The 18,389-nt window shown below is 40.4% G+C and overlaps 1 pseudogene; it reads left to right on the top strand.

The window, feature by feature from the left end:
• The first annotated feature begins 579 nt into the window (after positions 1–579).
• On the top strand, positions 580–16,727 carry LOC148692954 (uncharacterized; annotated as a pseudogene).
• Positions 16,728–18,389: the final 1,662 nt, after the last annotated feature.

Genomic DNA, 18,389 nt, shown 5'->3' with positions numbered 1-18,389 from the left:
CCGAAAATCAATCTTGTATGCAAGTGTAACATGTGTGGAGAAGAACCCCTTAGCTATTCCATCATCCATATTTTCATCACATTCATCTTTACTATCTGTTTTAAATTATAATCTGTCCGTTTAATTTAATCTCGTCCAACCACAATCCCCCCTATTTTGTTAAGTCTTAATCATTTGATTTGTCTTATTTTATGTTTTTGAGTATTTGGAGTCTTTTGAACTTGTTTTGAGTCTTTTAGTTTGTCTTAGTGTTTTAAAAGTTAGTTTTATTTATTTGAGTCAAGTATTTAGCATCCCTAGTTAATCCCCGGTTAGAACGATCCCTACTTACATCATTACTACAATTGTCACAAATAGGGTTTAGTTTGTGTGCGTATAAATATCGCATCAAATTTTGGCGCCGTTGCCGGGGATTGGCAAATTTGCTAATCCCTTATCTTGAGTCTTGTTTAAATTGTTTAGTTTCTGTTTTGTTTTAATTTTTTTTTTTTGCACCGTGTGTATGTGTTTTGTTTTTTTTTGCCAAGTCTATTAAGTTGATTACTTATCTTGTTTACTCTTGTGTGTAGGTACTAGTTTATGACCCGTAGCTCACAACCTGTTCGTGAGCATATCTCCGACTTTGACGGTAATTTCGAGAGGACTTTGAGAAGGAAAAAGAAATCACAAGCATCTAATCCTCTTAGTCCCGAACCTGAATTTAAAGAAGAAGTACCAACCATGGCAGTGGACAATCGGACCATCAAGGAGCTCTCTGCCTCAGGTATGGGCAATGCCGCTCCTTTATGCATACAATACCCTACGGCAGCTGAAGGTAAGACAGAAGAATTTGAACTTAAGTCTAGTTTATTACATCATATTCCTAAATTCCATGGGTTGTCCATGGAAGATCCTAACAAACATCTTAAGGAATTTGAGGTAGTTTGCTCATGTATGACACCCAACAACGTTGATGGGAGTATTTTGAAGATGAAGGCCTTTCCATTCTCACTTATGGACAAGGCCAAAGATTGGTTGTTTGAATTGTCTCCTGGAACTGTCAATTCTTGGGAAAGTATGAAACGTGCATTCTTAGAGAAATTCTTTCCCACTGCAAAGATCATTCTCTTGAGTAAACGAATTAGTGGCATTCAACAAAATCAAGGTGAGTCGTTCCCATCTTATTATGAACGTTTTAAATCACTTGTTGCTTCATGTCCACAGCACCAAATGAAGGAGGAGCTGCTCATTCAATATTTCTACAAGGGACTCCTTCCTATGGAACGTCAAATGCTAGATGCTTCGGCGGGTGGTGCATTAGTGGACAAGACTCTAATGGATGCCAAAGCTCTAATTGCCAACCGAGCACACAACGCTCAACAATATGAAGGTGTTGGACAAAGAGAGGGGCCACGACAACAAAGTGTGAATGAGGTAAGTGCAATTTCTGATATTCAGTCACAATTGGCTAATCTTACTTCTCTCGTGTCTCAGGTTGTCAAGGGGTCAAAACCATAAGAAAACCAAGTGTGTGGCGTGTGTTCAATGCAAGGACATCCATCGGAGACGTGCCCTCAGTTAATAGAGAATGGAGGTTGGGAATCTGCCAATGCTGTGGGTTTTGGGAACCAAAATCAACCACGCCATGATCCATACTCTAATACCTACAATCAGGGTTGGAGGGACCATCCAAATTTCAAATGGCGGGATCCTCAACAACCCCAACAACAAGGAGGATTTAGGCAGCAACCACCGGGCTTTTATACAAAGCCATTCATCCCCAATCAAAACCAAGTGCAATCTGCCCCAACAACCTCAGGTATGTCTTTGGATAATGATCAAGTTGTTAAGTTACTTACTACTTTGACGCAGGAAGTACAAACTCAAAATAAGGAGAGACAAATCCAAGACAAATGGGTGGATAATTTGGAGAAGCAAATGGGTCAAATTGCCGAGTTTATGGGGCAAATTAGAGAACAAGGCACATTGCCTAGTTCAACCGTTATGAACCCGAAGGGAGGATTTGAAACCGCTAAGGCCATCATGTTGAGAAGTGGTAAACAGGTTGGAACAGACTCAAATACATCCAAATCAAGTCAAGACGAGGAGGACAAATTGCTGCAAGAAGAAACACGAGGAGCAAAGCCCACGGCCAAGGATGACCAAACCTTGCCGAATTCATCTAGTCCTCCTAAACCATTCCAAACCACCAAGGTAAGTCCCAATTCAACTTTTTCTAGTTCTATTCCACTAAATGTGCCCTTTCCTGGCAGGTTTAGGCAATCAAAGAAGGAAGAAGCTGAGAAGGACATTCTAGAGACCTTTCGGAAAGTTCAAGTTAATATTCCGCTCCTTGATGCGATTAAGCAAGTCCCGAGGTATGCTAAGTTTTTAAAAGAACTTTGTACAACAAGGAGAAGGATTTCAAACAAAGAGGTGGTTCAAGTAAGTGAAAATGTCTCTGCTGTGTTACAAAGGAAATTACCCCCTAAATGCAAAGATCCGGGTAGTTTTACAATTCCGTGCGTTATGGGTAATACTAAGTTTGAACAATGCATGTTAGACTTAGGGGCTTCGATTAATGTTATGCCATACTCTATTTATGCATCTATGAACTTAGGTGAGCTTAAAAATGATGGTGTGATAATTCAATTAGCCGATCGTTCTAATGCATATCCAAAGGGTGTTTTGGAAGATGTTTTGGTACAGGTTGGTAACTTGATTTTTCCAGCGGATTTCTACGTGCTTGACATGGAGGATTCACCCCATTCCACCCCATTGCCGATTCTATTAGGGAGGCCCTTCATGAAAACAGCCCGCACCAAGATAGATGTGTTTAAAGGAACTTTAACGATGGAATTTGATAGGGAAGTCATTGATTTCAATCTTTCTGAAAGTATTAAATTTCCTAAGGACGATCATTCTTGCTTTTCTATTGATATAATTGATGATTTGGCGCAGGATTTTCTCGATTGTTTGGAGAGGGATACACTTGAAACAACAATTTCACAAGGAATTGGGCAAAAATCTGGTTTTGCCGTGCCTAGAAGTGTGGAGGAGGCCGAGATAGTGGCTGCCCTTGAGTCACTACCTCAACACCATGGTAAGCCTTCTAACCCAATTTCAATTTCAGTTTCCACTAATAAGTTGTTACCCTCAGTGATTCAGGCACCCGTACTTGAGCTTAAACCGTTGCCCGATCATTTAAAGTACGTCTATCTGGGAGACAACGAGACATTGCCCGTCATTGTCTCCTCATCACTCACCGCCATAGAGGATGAGAAGTTGATCCGAGTGTTGAAATAGCACAAGACGGCCATTGGGTGGACTTTGGCCGATATTAGGGGAATTAGCCCGACTATGTGCATGTATCGCATACTTCTAGAGGAGGGGGCTAAACCAACTCGAGAGGCTCAGCGCCGTCTCAACCCTCCAATGATGGAAGTTGTGAAAAAGGAGATTATCAAACTTCTTGATTGTGGAGTGATTTATCCGATCTCTGATAGTCGTTGGGTGTCACCGGTGCAATGTGTTCCAAAGAAGTCTGGAGTGACAGTGGTGAAGAATGCCGAGAATGAGCTTGTGCCAACCCGTATCCAAACAGGTTGGCGAGTGTGCATTGATTATAGGAAGCTCAACGCCACCACAAGGAAGGATCACTTCCCTTTGCCGTTCATTGATCAAATGCTTGAAAGGTTAGCCGGTCATTCTTTTTATTGTTTCCTTGATGGTTATTCTGGATATAATCAGATTGTCATAGCGCCGGATGACCAAGAAAAGACAACTTTCACGTGCCCCTTTGGTACTTTTGCTTATCGTCGCATGCCTTTTGGTTTATGCAATGCTCCGGCCACGTTTCAAAGGTGTATGGTAAGTATCTTTTCAGATTTTGTGGAAAAGATTATTGAGGTATTTATGGATGATTTCAGTGTGTTTGGTGATTCATTTGATGGTTGTTTAGAAAATCTCACAATAATTTTGAAACGAACTGTAGAAACTAACCTTGTGCTTAATTGGGAAAAATGTCACTTTATGGTTAGACAAGGCATAGTTCTAGGGCATATTGTTTCTGAAAGAGGAATTGAAGTGGATAAATCGAAAATAAATCTTGTGCGCTACTTACCCTCTCCTACTTCGGTTCGAGAGGTTCGTTCGTTTCTTGGTCATGCAGGATTTTATAGGCGATTTATCAAGGACTTCTCCAAGATCTCAAACCCTCTTTGCCGTCTCCTCCAGAAAGATGTGGCATTTGACTTCAACGAGGAGTGTGAGAAGGCGTTCAATCACCTCAAAGAAATGCTAACTTCGGCCCCTATCATAGTTCCACCGGATTGGAGCCTTCCTTTTGAGCTTATGTGCGATGCTTCCGATTACGCATTAGGAGCTGTTTTGGGGCAAAGGAAGGAAAAGAGGCCGCATGTTATCTATTATGCCTCTCGGACTTTAAATGATGCACAATTGAATTATTCTACCACTGAAAAAGAACTTCTTGCTGTTGTATTTGCTTTAGATAAATTCCGTTCTTATTTGCTTGGTACTAAAGTTATTATTTATACTGACCATGCAGCATTGAAGTATTTGTTCACCAAGAAAGAGGCCAAACCACGACTCATTCGTTGGATGCTTCTTCTCCAAGAATTCGAAATCGAAATCCGGGACAAGAAAGGAAGTGAAAACGTGGTGGCTGACCACTTGAGCCGTATGGTGCATGAGGAGGATGCCGTGCCTATCATAGAGATATTCCCAGATGAGCAACTGATGTCCGTCAAGGTAAGTGAACCCTGGTATGCTGATTTGGTGAATTATTTAGTGTCTAAACATGTTCCTAGTGAATTACTTAAACACCAATGTGATAAATTGAAGAAAGAGGCACGGTTTTATGTGTGGGATGACCCGTATTTATGGAAATATTGCCCTGACCAAGTTATACGTAGGTGTGTGCACGATTCTGAGTTTAATGCTATTCTAACCTTTTGTCACACTTATGCTTGTGGGGGACACTTTGGCACTCAAAGAACAGCACTTAAGGTGTTAGAATGTGGTTTCTATTGGCCTACCATCTTTAGGGATGCTAGAACATTTTGCATGTCTTGTGATAGATGCCAAAGAACGGGCAATATTGGTCCTAAACAACAAATGCCGCAAACCCCCATTTTTAGTGTTGAAATCTTTGACGTTTGGGGTATTGATTTTATGGGTCCCTTTCCTTCGTCACATGGGTTTCTTTATATATTGCTTGCTGTGGACTATGTGTCGAAATGGGTGGAAGCAAAAGCTACCCGAACTAATGATTCTCGAGTGGTTGCAGATTTTGTGAAAACTAACATTTTTGCAAGGTTTGGAATGCCACGAGTGCTAATCAGTGATGGAGGTTCCCATTTTTGCAATCGAACCATCAAGGCATTGCTCAAGAAATACAATGTCATGCATAAGGTGGCCACACCTTATCATCCTCAAACGAGCGGGCAAGCCGAGGTTTCGAATAGGGAAATCAAGCAGATTCTTGAGAAGACCATGGGGTCTACAAGGAAGGATTGGAGTTTGCGCTTAAACGATGCATTGTGGGCGTATCGCACTGCCTACAAAACCCCCATTGGGATGTCACATTTTCGGCTCATCTATGGGAAGCCATGCCATCTTCCCGTCAAATTAGAGCATTATGCACATTGGGCCGTCAAAACATTCAATATGGACCTTGATGCCGCAGGTTTACATAGGAAGCTTCAATTGTGTGAGCTTGATGAAATCCGAAATGAAGCATATGAGAATGCCCGGATTTACAAGGAGAAAACGAAGGCATTCCATGACAAGATGATTCGTGCCAAGACGTTCTCTATTGGGCAGAAAGTGTTGTTGTTCAATTCTCGCCTTCGGTTGTTTCCGGGTAAGTTGCGTTCCAAATGGGTTGGTCCTTTTATTGTCACTAATGTTTTCCCTCATGGTGCAGTACAAATCAAAAGTTCAAGGACGCAGCAAGAATTCAAAGTGAATGGGCATCGATTGAAGCCCTATTACGAGACGTTTGAGGAGCATGTCGTGGAGGAGGTACCCCTCCATGCCGTGGAACCTAGTCAAGCTTAAACGGAGGTACTGTCCGGCTGCAAGACGTAAAAGAAAGCGCTACTTGGGAAGCAACCCATGCATTCAACAAAGGAAGACTTAGAAAGCACTCCAATTCCAGATTCCTAAAAACTCTTCTCTTTGTTGCTATTTCGTTTCTGCCTTGTTAGGTTGTTTAGTTGTTGTTGTTTATTTGTTTATTAATTGTGTGAGTCTATGATTGTAACATTGAGAAAATGTTTGATTTATTGATAGGCACTGCTAAACAAAGAAAGATGGAGCCTTCACAAAGGGCGTTTACTTGAAGCCCCACTACGAGGCATAGAAGCGGGAGGCATAGGGGCAGAAGGCATCGGAGCAGAAGGCATCGGAGCTAGAGCATTCCAGGCCTCAATACTTGGCCAAACGCTGGATGACCCAGGAAAAAGGTGCCTCTGGAGATAAGCCGCAAGCCTTTGACGGTCACTTTGAATTCGACCCTCAGATTCTTGCAGTTCATCAAGCTTCCTCTTCATGCCCGACGAATAGTTATTTGCAAGCACATGCAAACTTCTATTCTCGTACTTAAGCTGCTGGACCTCTTGCTTAAGACTTTCCACCTCTGCCATCAATGATTCCACCTGACGGGAATGGGCAAGCAGGCGTTGGCCCATGTTGGACACAGAGCTTGCACACTGAACACTAAGTGCGAGGGACTCTTGAACGGCCAACTCATCGGACCGTCCTGACAGCAGCCTACTATCTTTTGGAGTAAGGAGGTTCCTAGCTACTATTGTAGCTGTTGTGGCGTCCTGCATCACGGAGTCTTCACCTGTAAGAAGACCGTTAGAAGATAAAAAAGAAGGGCGCCATACATTACCTTGACGGGGCGCAACCGGATCGCTGCTGAGACTCAAATCTAAGCTAAGGTTCGATGAGTTTGCCATTTTTTTTCAAAAAGTGTTCAAAGAGAAGGGGTGGATGGAGTAAATTTTCAAAGGGCCGGAGACGATTTTCAAGAATGGGAGATCTTCAGAGTGTGTATGTTGGTGGTGATCGATACCTCTATAAGAAGCCAAGGCGACGCGTCCACCGATTCAAAAAAACCGGAATTTCCGGCGTAATTTAGGCGACGCTTTCTCGGCTTTTCAGAGGACGTGTTCAACTTTGTCAAAAGATTTCTTCTTTTCAGAAAACACGTGGAGGCCATCATCGCAACTACACATCTTTAGCCGACAAGCGCAAAGTTCGGCGACACTTTCTCTGCTTTTCAGACAACGCGTGCAGCTTTGTCAAAAGGAGCCGCATCCGTACTACTACGTGTCATTCAGAAAGCGAATGGGCGTTGTTCAGAAATCGAAGAGGCGCCACTATTTCAAAAAGCCGGATTTGCGGGATCTAAGAGACGTTTGTTGACAAGGGTAAAAGAACAGTACCACCACTTGATATTATCTCTATCTATGTCGACCTTCATCTTTTATGGCAAGGCAGACCTGAAGAAAATGCCCAACTCTTCCTCACCTCTGAGGGCGCACTCCCAGCAAAGCCTTTCGAAATACTCAATTTTTTCTTCTTCCCCAAAGATGATACCAGATGCCTGGAGTACAGATGACCCAGGAGGAAACGATAGATTGAAGCATGTGCTGATTCATTCACCGCTTCTTCAAAAGCAAAGGTATCTCATATCATCAAGGTCAAAAGCAAAAGTATCTCATATCATGCTCTTTCCCTGTCCTTTTCTTTGTCCTTGTTCTTACTCGCATGGCAAAGTGAAGGAAGCAATCAGCCGGCACTTGGAGTCAGTCTTCCGATCTGGTTCCGACTGCCTGGAATTTATTCCTGGTTGCTTACCTAGCGTTGCTCTCGAGTAGTCATCTTCAACGGTTGATACACTTCCAGAGAAGGGACCACTACTGCAAAGATTGAACAAAGAAACAGATAACAGGAGGAAGCTCAGACCTTCGGGGGAAACCCTAAAGGGAATCCTGCTGCCCAGTTCAAGAGTAGCACAAAGGAAAATCAACGATGGGCGGAAACCAGTTCAAGAGTAAGCCTGTGGAATCACCTAGATCATGCCTCAATACAATCACCAAGGAGAAGAGGGAATATACACTCCATAACCAGATTTGCGTCCCTAAACTCTTCTCTTTGTTAATTACATTCTGCCATGTTTAGTATGTTTAGTTTCTTTTTATGTGTTTACTTATGTTTTGTGTGAATATATGCTTAAAACATTGAGGACAATGTTTGATTTAAGTGTGGGGGGGGGGGGGTAACTAATGTTGTTAATGCAAATTCGTGGGATTTTATCACCCATAACTTCAAGTGTTGTTCCTTGCTGTTTTAAGGTGTTTTTAAACTATTTTAGTGTGTTTTGTTTTATAACTCCAAAAATCACATAAAAATTTGAAAAACATTTTTTTGAAAAGCCTAAAAAGAGTGTTTTGAGTTGTTTTTGTGTCTTAGGGTACCTTCTAACACAATGATGAGGATTTGGTTTGTAATTGCATGACTGTTAAAAAAAGTTATAAACATGGAGAAAAGTTTGATTTACTCTTGGTATATGCTTAGTTATGGTTATAATGTATGACTTCACATGAAATCATAAAAGAAAAATTCGTTTCTGTAACATGCTTGAAGGAAGAAACTCATAATAACGCTACATCCCTGTGAGACTCGTGCCATTACTTTCTCTGGAGAGTTATAATCTGTGATTCTTTGTTTTCTAAAGTTGTTGCATGATCTCATTATTCCTTTCTTGGTTGCTACTTAGAATGCAATTGTATCATGATAGAACTAAATGCTAGAACTTATATCCGTTTCATTCAAAGCATGACAATGAATTGCATAACATATATCAAGATGAAGTTGTGTAGTTGCCATCATAGCCAAATAGCCTTACTTCCTATATTTCGTATATATTGTAAGTCTTAACCCCGTTGAGCCTCGTTTAGCCTATTTTCTTTGCTAACCACATCACCCCTTACCTAGCCTAGATTAGGACCATCTGTACCCTTGTTCTTGAAGCATAGTAAGCATGACAGAAAACGAATTCCTTTTGAGTTACATTATGCAAGAAAATGAGTGTGGGGGAGTAAAAGTTTGTTCTTAAGTTTATATATATGTTTTGAGATTCAAAAGAAAAAGAAGAAGAAAAGAAAAAAAAAAGGAGTGAAAATAAGTAAGAATGAACTCACAAGCGTTGATGGTTGAAGAAAGGGTCCAAAAAAGTTGAATATGGCCCTAAATTTTGTGTGATTCCCCCTTGGGTGTTCAAAGTTGATTTTTGCGTTCTAAAGGGAATTCTAAATGTCTAATTCATTACTTTGCTCACTATTGCTTAAAGAACCTTTGTTTTTCATACTCCTTCTTTGTTATCCAAACACCCCAACCCCCAGTATAACCCGTGACTTCAATCTTGAGTGTTATGTATTTCAATTGTGAAGTTTGAACTTGGTATGAGCATATGGTGTCACTGGTTCTCGCATCTAAGTAGTAGCATTCCATTCATGAGATCATACCTAAACATGCTTATTAAACTCCAGAAATTGCTTTCTTTATGATACATATATGTGAGTGTTCGTTTTCATGTTTACATCAATCTTCTCACATGTAACTAGTTTAGGGTGTGTAGTTAGAAAATCTGAGTGAAAATTGAGTGCATATCTTGTAAGGAATTGAGCAATTCTCTAAGGCATGTTACTACATTCAAAACATAGTTCTAAATGCTTAATTGTGAACTAATATGTGGTGACTATGATTGAGTATGTACTTAAGTGTAAAGATAACCAAAATCTATGGGAATGATGATTTTTAACTTGTCATGTGCATTGGAAATCCCTGAGGCAACGTTGGAAGGTTTAAGATTGTCTTTGGTTTGTTTTGTTTTGTTTCGTTTCGTTTTGTTTTGTTTTTCTGTTTTGCTCGAGGACTAGCAAAAGCTAAGTGTGGGGGTATTTGATAGGAGCATATTCATGCGACTTAAATGGCTTGTTCTCGTACATTTACGTTATGTTTCTTTAGTTATTTTAGTCCTTTATGCTTCTTTTGTGTGTTTTCAGGATCGAAAGACGTGTTTGACGAAAGGATGCATTGTGGAGTGTTTTGGGGCCTTTTGGAGCACTATTGGGCTAAGGATGGATAGCTTATGCTTGGAGCCCAAGTGTTGGATGAAATTGAAGGCCTTGTATGCACTTGAGGACACAAAACAATGGCCCTAACCCAATTACATAACACCTTGCCATGGGCTTAACACAAACACCATTCCTTGCCATGCAAGGGGGAGCAATTTGGGTCCATTTCATGCACTTAAAACCTAGCCCAATTACATACCATTGCAGCCAAATCCATTCTTTGACATGCACATTCACCACCAATTCAACCACATGCACTTATTCCTCCATCATTGCACAACATTGCAGCCACATGCACCAAAAACACCCAATGCCGTGCACTTCCCTTGCCATTTTCAGCCATCACACTTCATCATTGCAGCCACCATTCACCCTAGTTGTCAATCAAATACTTTCCCATTGTATAATACATCCACATGCATCTTTAACCAACAAACAAATCAGCCACAACACTCAAACACACTCAATGTCGTGGGGTACCATGCAATTCCAGCAATTCCAGCTTTCCAACCTAGCCACATTCACATGCATTCACTCATAATCATTCACCAAACTTGCAGCCACATTTCCACCTATTCCTAGCTGTCATGTTCCCTCTCATTTACCTATAAATAAGCATGCATTGCAGCCACAATTGATTCATTCCATTCACAACACAACACACAACACAAACACACATCCATAGCCGTGCATATCCTTCCATTTCTGTGCAGTTTTTCTCCTCCATTGCAGCCACTATCCAACCACTTCCCATCCCTCCAAAACACTTCACATAATCCCCAAAGCTCACCTTAGACCTTGTGCTACAACAACGAGGAAGAGAAGAGTGCCTAAACGTTCATACAATTCAAGTTTGAGTTGTTGGAATGTTTAGGTGTTTCTTTGATTTCAATGTTTAAATTCAATTTTCTTTGTTTTGTAATGGAAGAGAAGAGTGCCTAAACGTTCATACAATTCAAGTTTGAGTTGTTGGAATGTTTAGGTGTTTCTTTGATTTCAAAGTTATGAGGAACTAAACCCCCCTTTAGCTAGGGGGTGATTCAAAATACATGTTTATGCTTGCAATATGAATTGATTACTTTTGGTTGGAATTTCATAAGTTGTGGATTCAATTTGTTTAACCGTTTGAATGAATATGACGCTAGAATATAAGTGAGTTTCACCTAATAGTTACGAACTTATATTCACAAGTAGTGGAGGTTGCTTATAAACAATCGCGTTAAACGAATTCTTGGCATAAGTTTCATGCGTATTCCATAGTAACAAATGCCTCGTCAACAGTTATAATTTTCATTGAACTTAATGATCTTTGTTGAATGTCTCTATCATGCGTATTCCATAGTTAGGGACTTTGATTAAGAATAATTTGGTTGTAATGCGTATTCCATTCAATCCAACGAATCTAGGGAAATCTGAAAGTTAATTTAAGCGGACCTAATTAACTTGGAGCATTGAGTTTCATAATTTATCGAAAGACCAACCGAAAATCAATCTTGTATGCAAGTGTAACATGTGTGGAGAAGAACCCCTTAGCTATTCCATCATCCATATTTTCATCACATTCATCTTTACTATCTGTTTTAAATTATAATCTGTCCGTTTAATTTAATCTCGTCTAACCACAATCCCCCTCCTATTTTGTTAAGTCTTAATCATTTGATTTGTCTTATTTTATGTTTTTGAGTATTTGGAGTCTTTTGAACTTGTTTTGAGTCTTTTAGTTTGTCTTAGTGTTTTAAAAGTTAGTTTTATTTATTTGAGTCAAGTATTTAGCATCCCTAGTTAATCCCCGGTTAGAACGATCCCTACTTACATCATTACTACAATTGTCACAAATAGGGTTTAGTTTGTGTGCGTATAAATATCGCATCACTTAACATTCATTTAATGCAAGAATCTAATTTAGTCCTAACTAAGGGAGTTGGCTTGTTAGGGAAATGGGTAAACTAGGTTAGTTCTCTCTCAATGATCCATGCGTGAAATGCAAAGGGTATGGGCTTGGATCATTGGGCCCCCATGCTGCCCAATGTCTTCCAAGACCCTCATTCCACGTAGGCCCGATAATCTTCCATAACCATCCACACCACAATCCTCTTGACAAACCCGAATATATGACTTAGCCTTAGCATGAATTGTGGCTAAGGAAGCATGGCGTGAATATTTGACTTAATCACCATGGCATGACATGGCATGGCATGTTTGTAAATATATTCCTCATTGATCTCGTGCCTTGGCATGTGTTTCAGCTTGAATGTAGGCTTTGCATGACAATTGGCCTTAAGACTTGGTTCGGTTGGTGTGTGACATTTTTGGGCCCTAACAATGATTAATTAGAAAGCCTAAATAAAGCATAGAAGCGATGAAAGATCATTTCGAGCTTAAAGAAAAGTTCGGTTCACTCGTGCCCATTGGGCCCAAACCCATTAGGCTTTTTATTCAAGCATAAGATGTCTTGAAATGATAAAAGCCCAAAGCCCAAAGCAACACTAAGTGGTCGACCTAAGGTGAGGAAAGAAAAGAGAGAGTCAATTAGTTGACTTACTTCTTCTACGTTTATAAATGGGGTTTAATGGAAAAAGTTTCATTAGGGTTTTTGTGAGTCTTTCTTGCCTCAAAGAGAAAATAAACTCTCTCTTTTCTTTTCACACAAAACCGCCCACCAAAGGGAGAGTTAACTAATCATCTCTTCTCCTTTTGGTTATTCCTTCATCTATCTCACTACACTAGTGAGTGTGGATCTTTAGAGGTCTTCTACACTTGAAGGCTTAGGAGAACCAAGGAGCTCTAAATCTTAAAAGTGGAGGAAGCAAGGAGGGAGGCTAGACTCAAGAGGTTCAAAAACACAAAGAGCTTGGAAGTGGTCCATCCTTGGTCTAAAGTCTAGATCAAGAGGTATAAAACTCAACCTTCACTTTGTTCTTCAATATTTTGTTTGATGCATCATATATGAACCTATGCTTCTTGAAGGGGATTTGCATGACTATAGCTTTAATAATATGTGATAATATGGTTATGTTACTTATGTATATGAATTTAGAATTGTATATGCATGCTAGTCACTACAAATCCCATAGAAATCTCACTATTTCCCTCCACTCCTAGGCTTCTTGCGAGAGGTTTTAGGAGTTAGACGATGGCGCTTCACACAGAGGTTCAGATTAACAATTTCTGTTGGGGTCTGAACAGACGTGTCATAGTCAGCAGCTCCTCAAAGGAAAATATTGCGTCCTCCAGGGCTTTCACATGTCTTTTGAGATCGATACGTTTTAATCGTTCCTTCATTTGAGAGGCCCTTGAAACCTTTTGAAGTTTGTTGATAGAGGCATTGATCCTCGTCAAATTTTACCATATTTGGTCCATAGTAAGGGTGGTTTTGTCAACGGAGGCATAGTTGTGATGTGGAGCGACAAAAACGTATGGGTGTTAATCTGAGGCAGACATGATTGTGGTAGAGTGATTTGGTTAGAGGAATATAAGTTCACTCGCGCATCACCGTATACGGAATAAATGCACAAACTCAACTACTTGTAAAATAGCAAACACACGTAAGACAACCTTGGCACTAGTGGGGTATCTGCTAAAGGCTCTCAAACGGTTAAGTTATTAAGCAATACATGAGACTTAAGCAGTGGACAAAAGAATAGTATGTGATAATTGCATTCCCATATATTAACCTTAGAAGGGTGTATTTATACTTGTTGAGAGAGGGACCTTTTTGGATATGGAATTCGTTTTAAACCGGCAGAATGGGGAATTCATGTTGTACAGGTGGCAATTCACATAGCAAAATGAAGATTGCTATATGTACAATAGCAGAGGATGATAAACTTCGTTCGCAGTACATCAAAAATATTTTGGAGTTGATTATTGATAAGGCAACCTATATAAATAGAAAAGAAATTAAAATATTTAAACACATGGATTAAATTTGCATATGAATAGATTTCTACTGTGAAAAACAAAAGGATAAAGCATTGTTACCTAGTTTTTCTTTTGTGGAAGAGCATCAGCTCTTGAACCAGTCGGAGAGGGATTTCTTTTTCAACAACTTGATGTGAATTTTGTCAAACTCTTGCAGTTTTCTTCTAATACCTCTTATGTGACAGCCTGTCTCGAATTATTTGTACCGTTGGTGTGAAATGATGATTTTTCCCTTGTTAGGTATTCGCCATTTTGGGGTGTTGTTTAATTGTTTTTGGGGGGTTGATTCTACAGGACACACACACACCCCCCCCCATCCCTTTTCTTTTCCTCGTGACTCTCTCTCTCCTTCTCACTTGTACTGACGGGACTCAAAACCCTTGCAAACGTGACGGATCGAAGTGAAAAATGGTACCTTTGTGTTCGTGAAGACCATACAAGTTCAATCATACCAAATTCAGGTAAGGAATCCTTTGATTTCATGTAGAACCATGAACCTCCGATTTTTTCAGTATTTATGCACACGTGAAATATTGGTTTTTAGGGAATTTGAAGCTTATAGGAAGCTTAGTGAGGTCATCAAGAAGCTCGGAGTGGTTCGTTGGGTGAAAGTGGACGTCGGGAAAGCTAGTTTTGAAGTTGGCCGATTTTTCTCGAATATCTCCGGCAAGATCCCGTGATCTTTGAGGTTTCAAACAGGTATAACGTTGTTTTACTCATCTCCAGCTTTCCGTTGGTGCAAATTTCATAGAAAATGGTGAAGAAACGAGTGAGAAACAAAGGTTTTAAAGATTTTTCAGTTTCCAGCGACCAGCGACTCACCGGAGACGAAGATGGAATATTCTGTCAGCTTGGACGGGATATGCTGATGCCGTCAGTCAATTTTAATGGAATCCATTAGGGTTTAACGGAATATTCCTGACGGCGTTAACTGACGCCGTCAGTGTGACTATCAAGTAGCCGCGCGTGGGGGGGCGCGTAGGTCCGTGCACTCGCTAGCGCGTGCCGGCGTGTGGGGCCTCAGAAAATTATTTTAAAAATATGGGGATGTTCGTGAGGTTGAGTAGAACACGTTGGTATATCCAAACACCCCATTTAAGCATTGTATGAGAAGTTATTACCAGGTTTTGGTTATGTGCTTTAAATTGACGTTTTTATAGTTGTTTCGCATATAGGTGAAACCTATCTTGAGGATGAGCACAGTCACTCGAGGCTTGGGAGCTACGACCCTTCCACATACTAGTGAGTGGGCTTTTGGTTTTCCGTATATACCTATATACTTGTGGTTTTTCCCAGAAAAAGAAATTGAATGGTTATATGTTTTAAATGCCATGCATAGTCTTTGCCTATTTTAATTATGCATTAGTAGTTGCATATATTTGTGTTTGGTGCTGCAGACGCACAGGTAAGTGCCAGGTAAGTTATAGTTTATGGTTGTGAATCAGTGGTTATGTGAGATGCATAGAGAGCTCATAAACCTGCACCCCGGTGTTAGTGCTCCCGCCCAGAGTAGGGCACAGTCCTTCACGTGATGTTCACCTCCCGTACCACACGCTTATCTTGGATCCAAGTTAGGTGCACAGTCCTGTCGTACAGACCACTTTAGGTGGTTCCGACTCGTAGGTGATCCGCGATTATCCACACAGTCTTCACGTGATCGTAGCACTTGAGCGTACTTATTTACACTCACTCCTATTGTGCGAACCACTTTAGGTGGTTCCGACTCGTGTGCAGGTGTAGTGATTGAGTTGTGGATTTGATCTATAGATTTAGCCGTACAGGTCACGTTAGGTGATTCCAGCTAACTTATATTCTACATTGATTGACATTACCTGGGTTACTTACATCATATGCTGAGTTAGTTGACATGGCTTACATACACACATATTTGTGAATGTTGCTACTCTGAGCATGGTTGTGATATATTTATATATTCTATTTTATGGGAAATTATACAGGTTTTACGGAGAGGGGTTAGAACTTTTGAGAATGAAATGATTTTGAAAAGCTTTATTTTTGCCCACTCACACTTTCTGTTTTGCGCCCCTCCAAGTTTTAGTTAGAAGTGCTTTGGTGGCTCACGAGGACTTGTCGGTGGTTCTGACAGAACATCATAAATGTAGGATCACCTTTGGGTGTTGTGTAATTAGTATTCGTTCTTCTAGACTCCACTTAGGCTTTTTGTGCTCAGATTATGTTTATCACACTTAGTCTCGCACTAGGGTGTTACTTTAACTAGCTTATTTAGTAGTTTAGTTTTTATTTATTCATACTTTATTATTATCTTTTTCTTCCACACTGTGCACATGGCTACGTCACCCTCACGTGACGGCCAGCATGCCTTGATTTCGATCGGGGTGTGTCAGTTTGGTATCAGAGCGTAGGTTTGGCAGTACTGCATATTTTGTGAGTGTTCTAATTGATTTGGTGTTTTCTATCAGAATTATGCCGCCTCGTAAAGAACCATGTCGCTCAACTGAGCCTAGTTTCCCCGATATAGCTCAGTTGGGGGAAGTTATTGCTACTGTTATTCAGTCTACGCTCCGCCCTCCTCAGAGAACTCTTCTGGAGACCATGTATAATCTAAAGCTGGATAAGTTTGAGGGTCGTGAAGGATATGAGGGTGCAGAGCGGTGGCTTGAGCATATTGCATAGTCTTTGCCTAGTTTAATTATGCATTAATAGTTGCATATATTTGTGTTTGGTGCTGCGGACGCATATGTAAGTGCCAGGTAAGTTATAGTTTATGGTTGTGACTTATGTGAGATGCATAAAAAGCTCATAAACCTGCACCCCGATGTTAGTGCTCCCGCCCAAAGTAGGGCACAGTCCTTCACGTGATGTTCACCTCTCGCACCACACGCTCATCTTGGATCCAAGTTAGGTGCACAGTCTTGTCGTACAGACCACTTTAGGTGGTTCCGACTCATAGGTGACCCGCGATTTTTCGCACAGTCTTCACGTGATCGTAGCACTTGAGCGCACTTATTTACACCCAGTCCTATCGTACATACTACTTTAGGTGGTTCCGACTCATGTGCAGGTGTAGTGATTGAGTTGTGGATTTGAGCTCTAGATTCAGCCGTACAGGTCACGTTAAGTGACTCTGACTAACTTATATTCTACATTGATTGACATTACCTGGGTTACTTACATCATATGCTGAGTTAGTTAACATGGCTTACATACATACAAATTTGTGAATGTTGCTACTCTGAGCATAGTTGTGATATATTTATATATTATATTTTCTGGGAAATTATATAGGTTTTACGGAGAGAGGTTAAAACTTTTGAGAATGAAATGATTTTGAAAAGCTTTTGTTTGTACCATACTTGATCAATCCCGAAACTACTAAGCACCGGTCAACAGCATACCGTCAAGGACCCACAAGACTTTTCCTCCAACCAGGAGGCCAATCACAACACGACACATGTCGGTATCAGAGGCCAATCATAGCGGAACACATGTCGATATCAGACGCCAATCACAACACGACACGTGTCAATGTCAAAACAAAGCTAGAAACTCTCTTCTATAAAAGGGGATCATTCTCCCACAATAATCCCTAATGTCATTTGTACTAAACTATTCACTATAACTCACTAAAAGAGAGCTTGAACCTATGTATTTGTGTAAACCCTTCACAACTAATGAGAACTCCTCTACTCTGTGGACGTAGCCAATCTGGGTGAACCATGTACATTTTGTGTTGTTTGCTTCCCTATCTCTATTCATTTACATACTTATCTATACTGATCCAGAGCAATCTAGCGAAGGTCACAAACTTGACACTTTCTATTGTACCAAAGTCCTCGCCGATTTTGTGCATCAACAACTTTGTTTTTGCCCACTCACACTTTCTGTTTTGTGCCCCTCCAGGTTCTAGTTAGAAATGCTTTGGTGGCTCATGAGGACTTGTCGGTGGTTCTGACAGAACATCACAAATGTAGGATCACCTTTGGGTGTTATGTAATTAGTATTCGTTCTTCTAGACTGCATTTAAGCTTTTTGTGCTCTGATTATGTTTATCACACTTAGGGCTGGTTTGGTATTGCTGTGCTTTGAAAAAAAAACTGCTTCTGCTGTGCTGTGAGAATAAGCAGCTGTGAAATAAAGCAGCAAAGTGTTTGGTAAAGTTTTTTGTAAAAGTGCTTTTGAAAAAAAAAGCAGTATTATAGTGTTTGGTAAACTTTTATGTAAAACAGATGTGAAAAAAAACCAGTTTTTCAAAGCTGGGTTTTGCAACTTCTTGTTTTTGGCTTTTTTTCATCCAAAACTGTGAAAAAAAACTGAAGCTAAATGTTTACCAAACAC

Source organism: Pyrus communis, chromosome 11 (assembly GCF_041283825.1).
Source record: "Pyrus communis isolate YQ-2024b chromosome 11, ASM4128382v1, whole genome shotgun sequence".
NCBI classification, from domain to species: domain Eukaryota; kingdom Viridiplantae; phylum Streptophyta; class Magnoliopsida; order Rosales; family Rosaceae; genus Pyrus; species Pyrus communis.
This window is presented reverse-complemented; position numbering and strand designations above follow the sequence as displayed.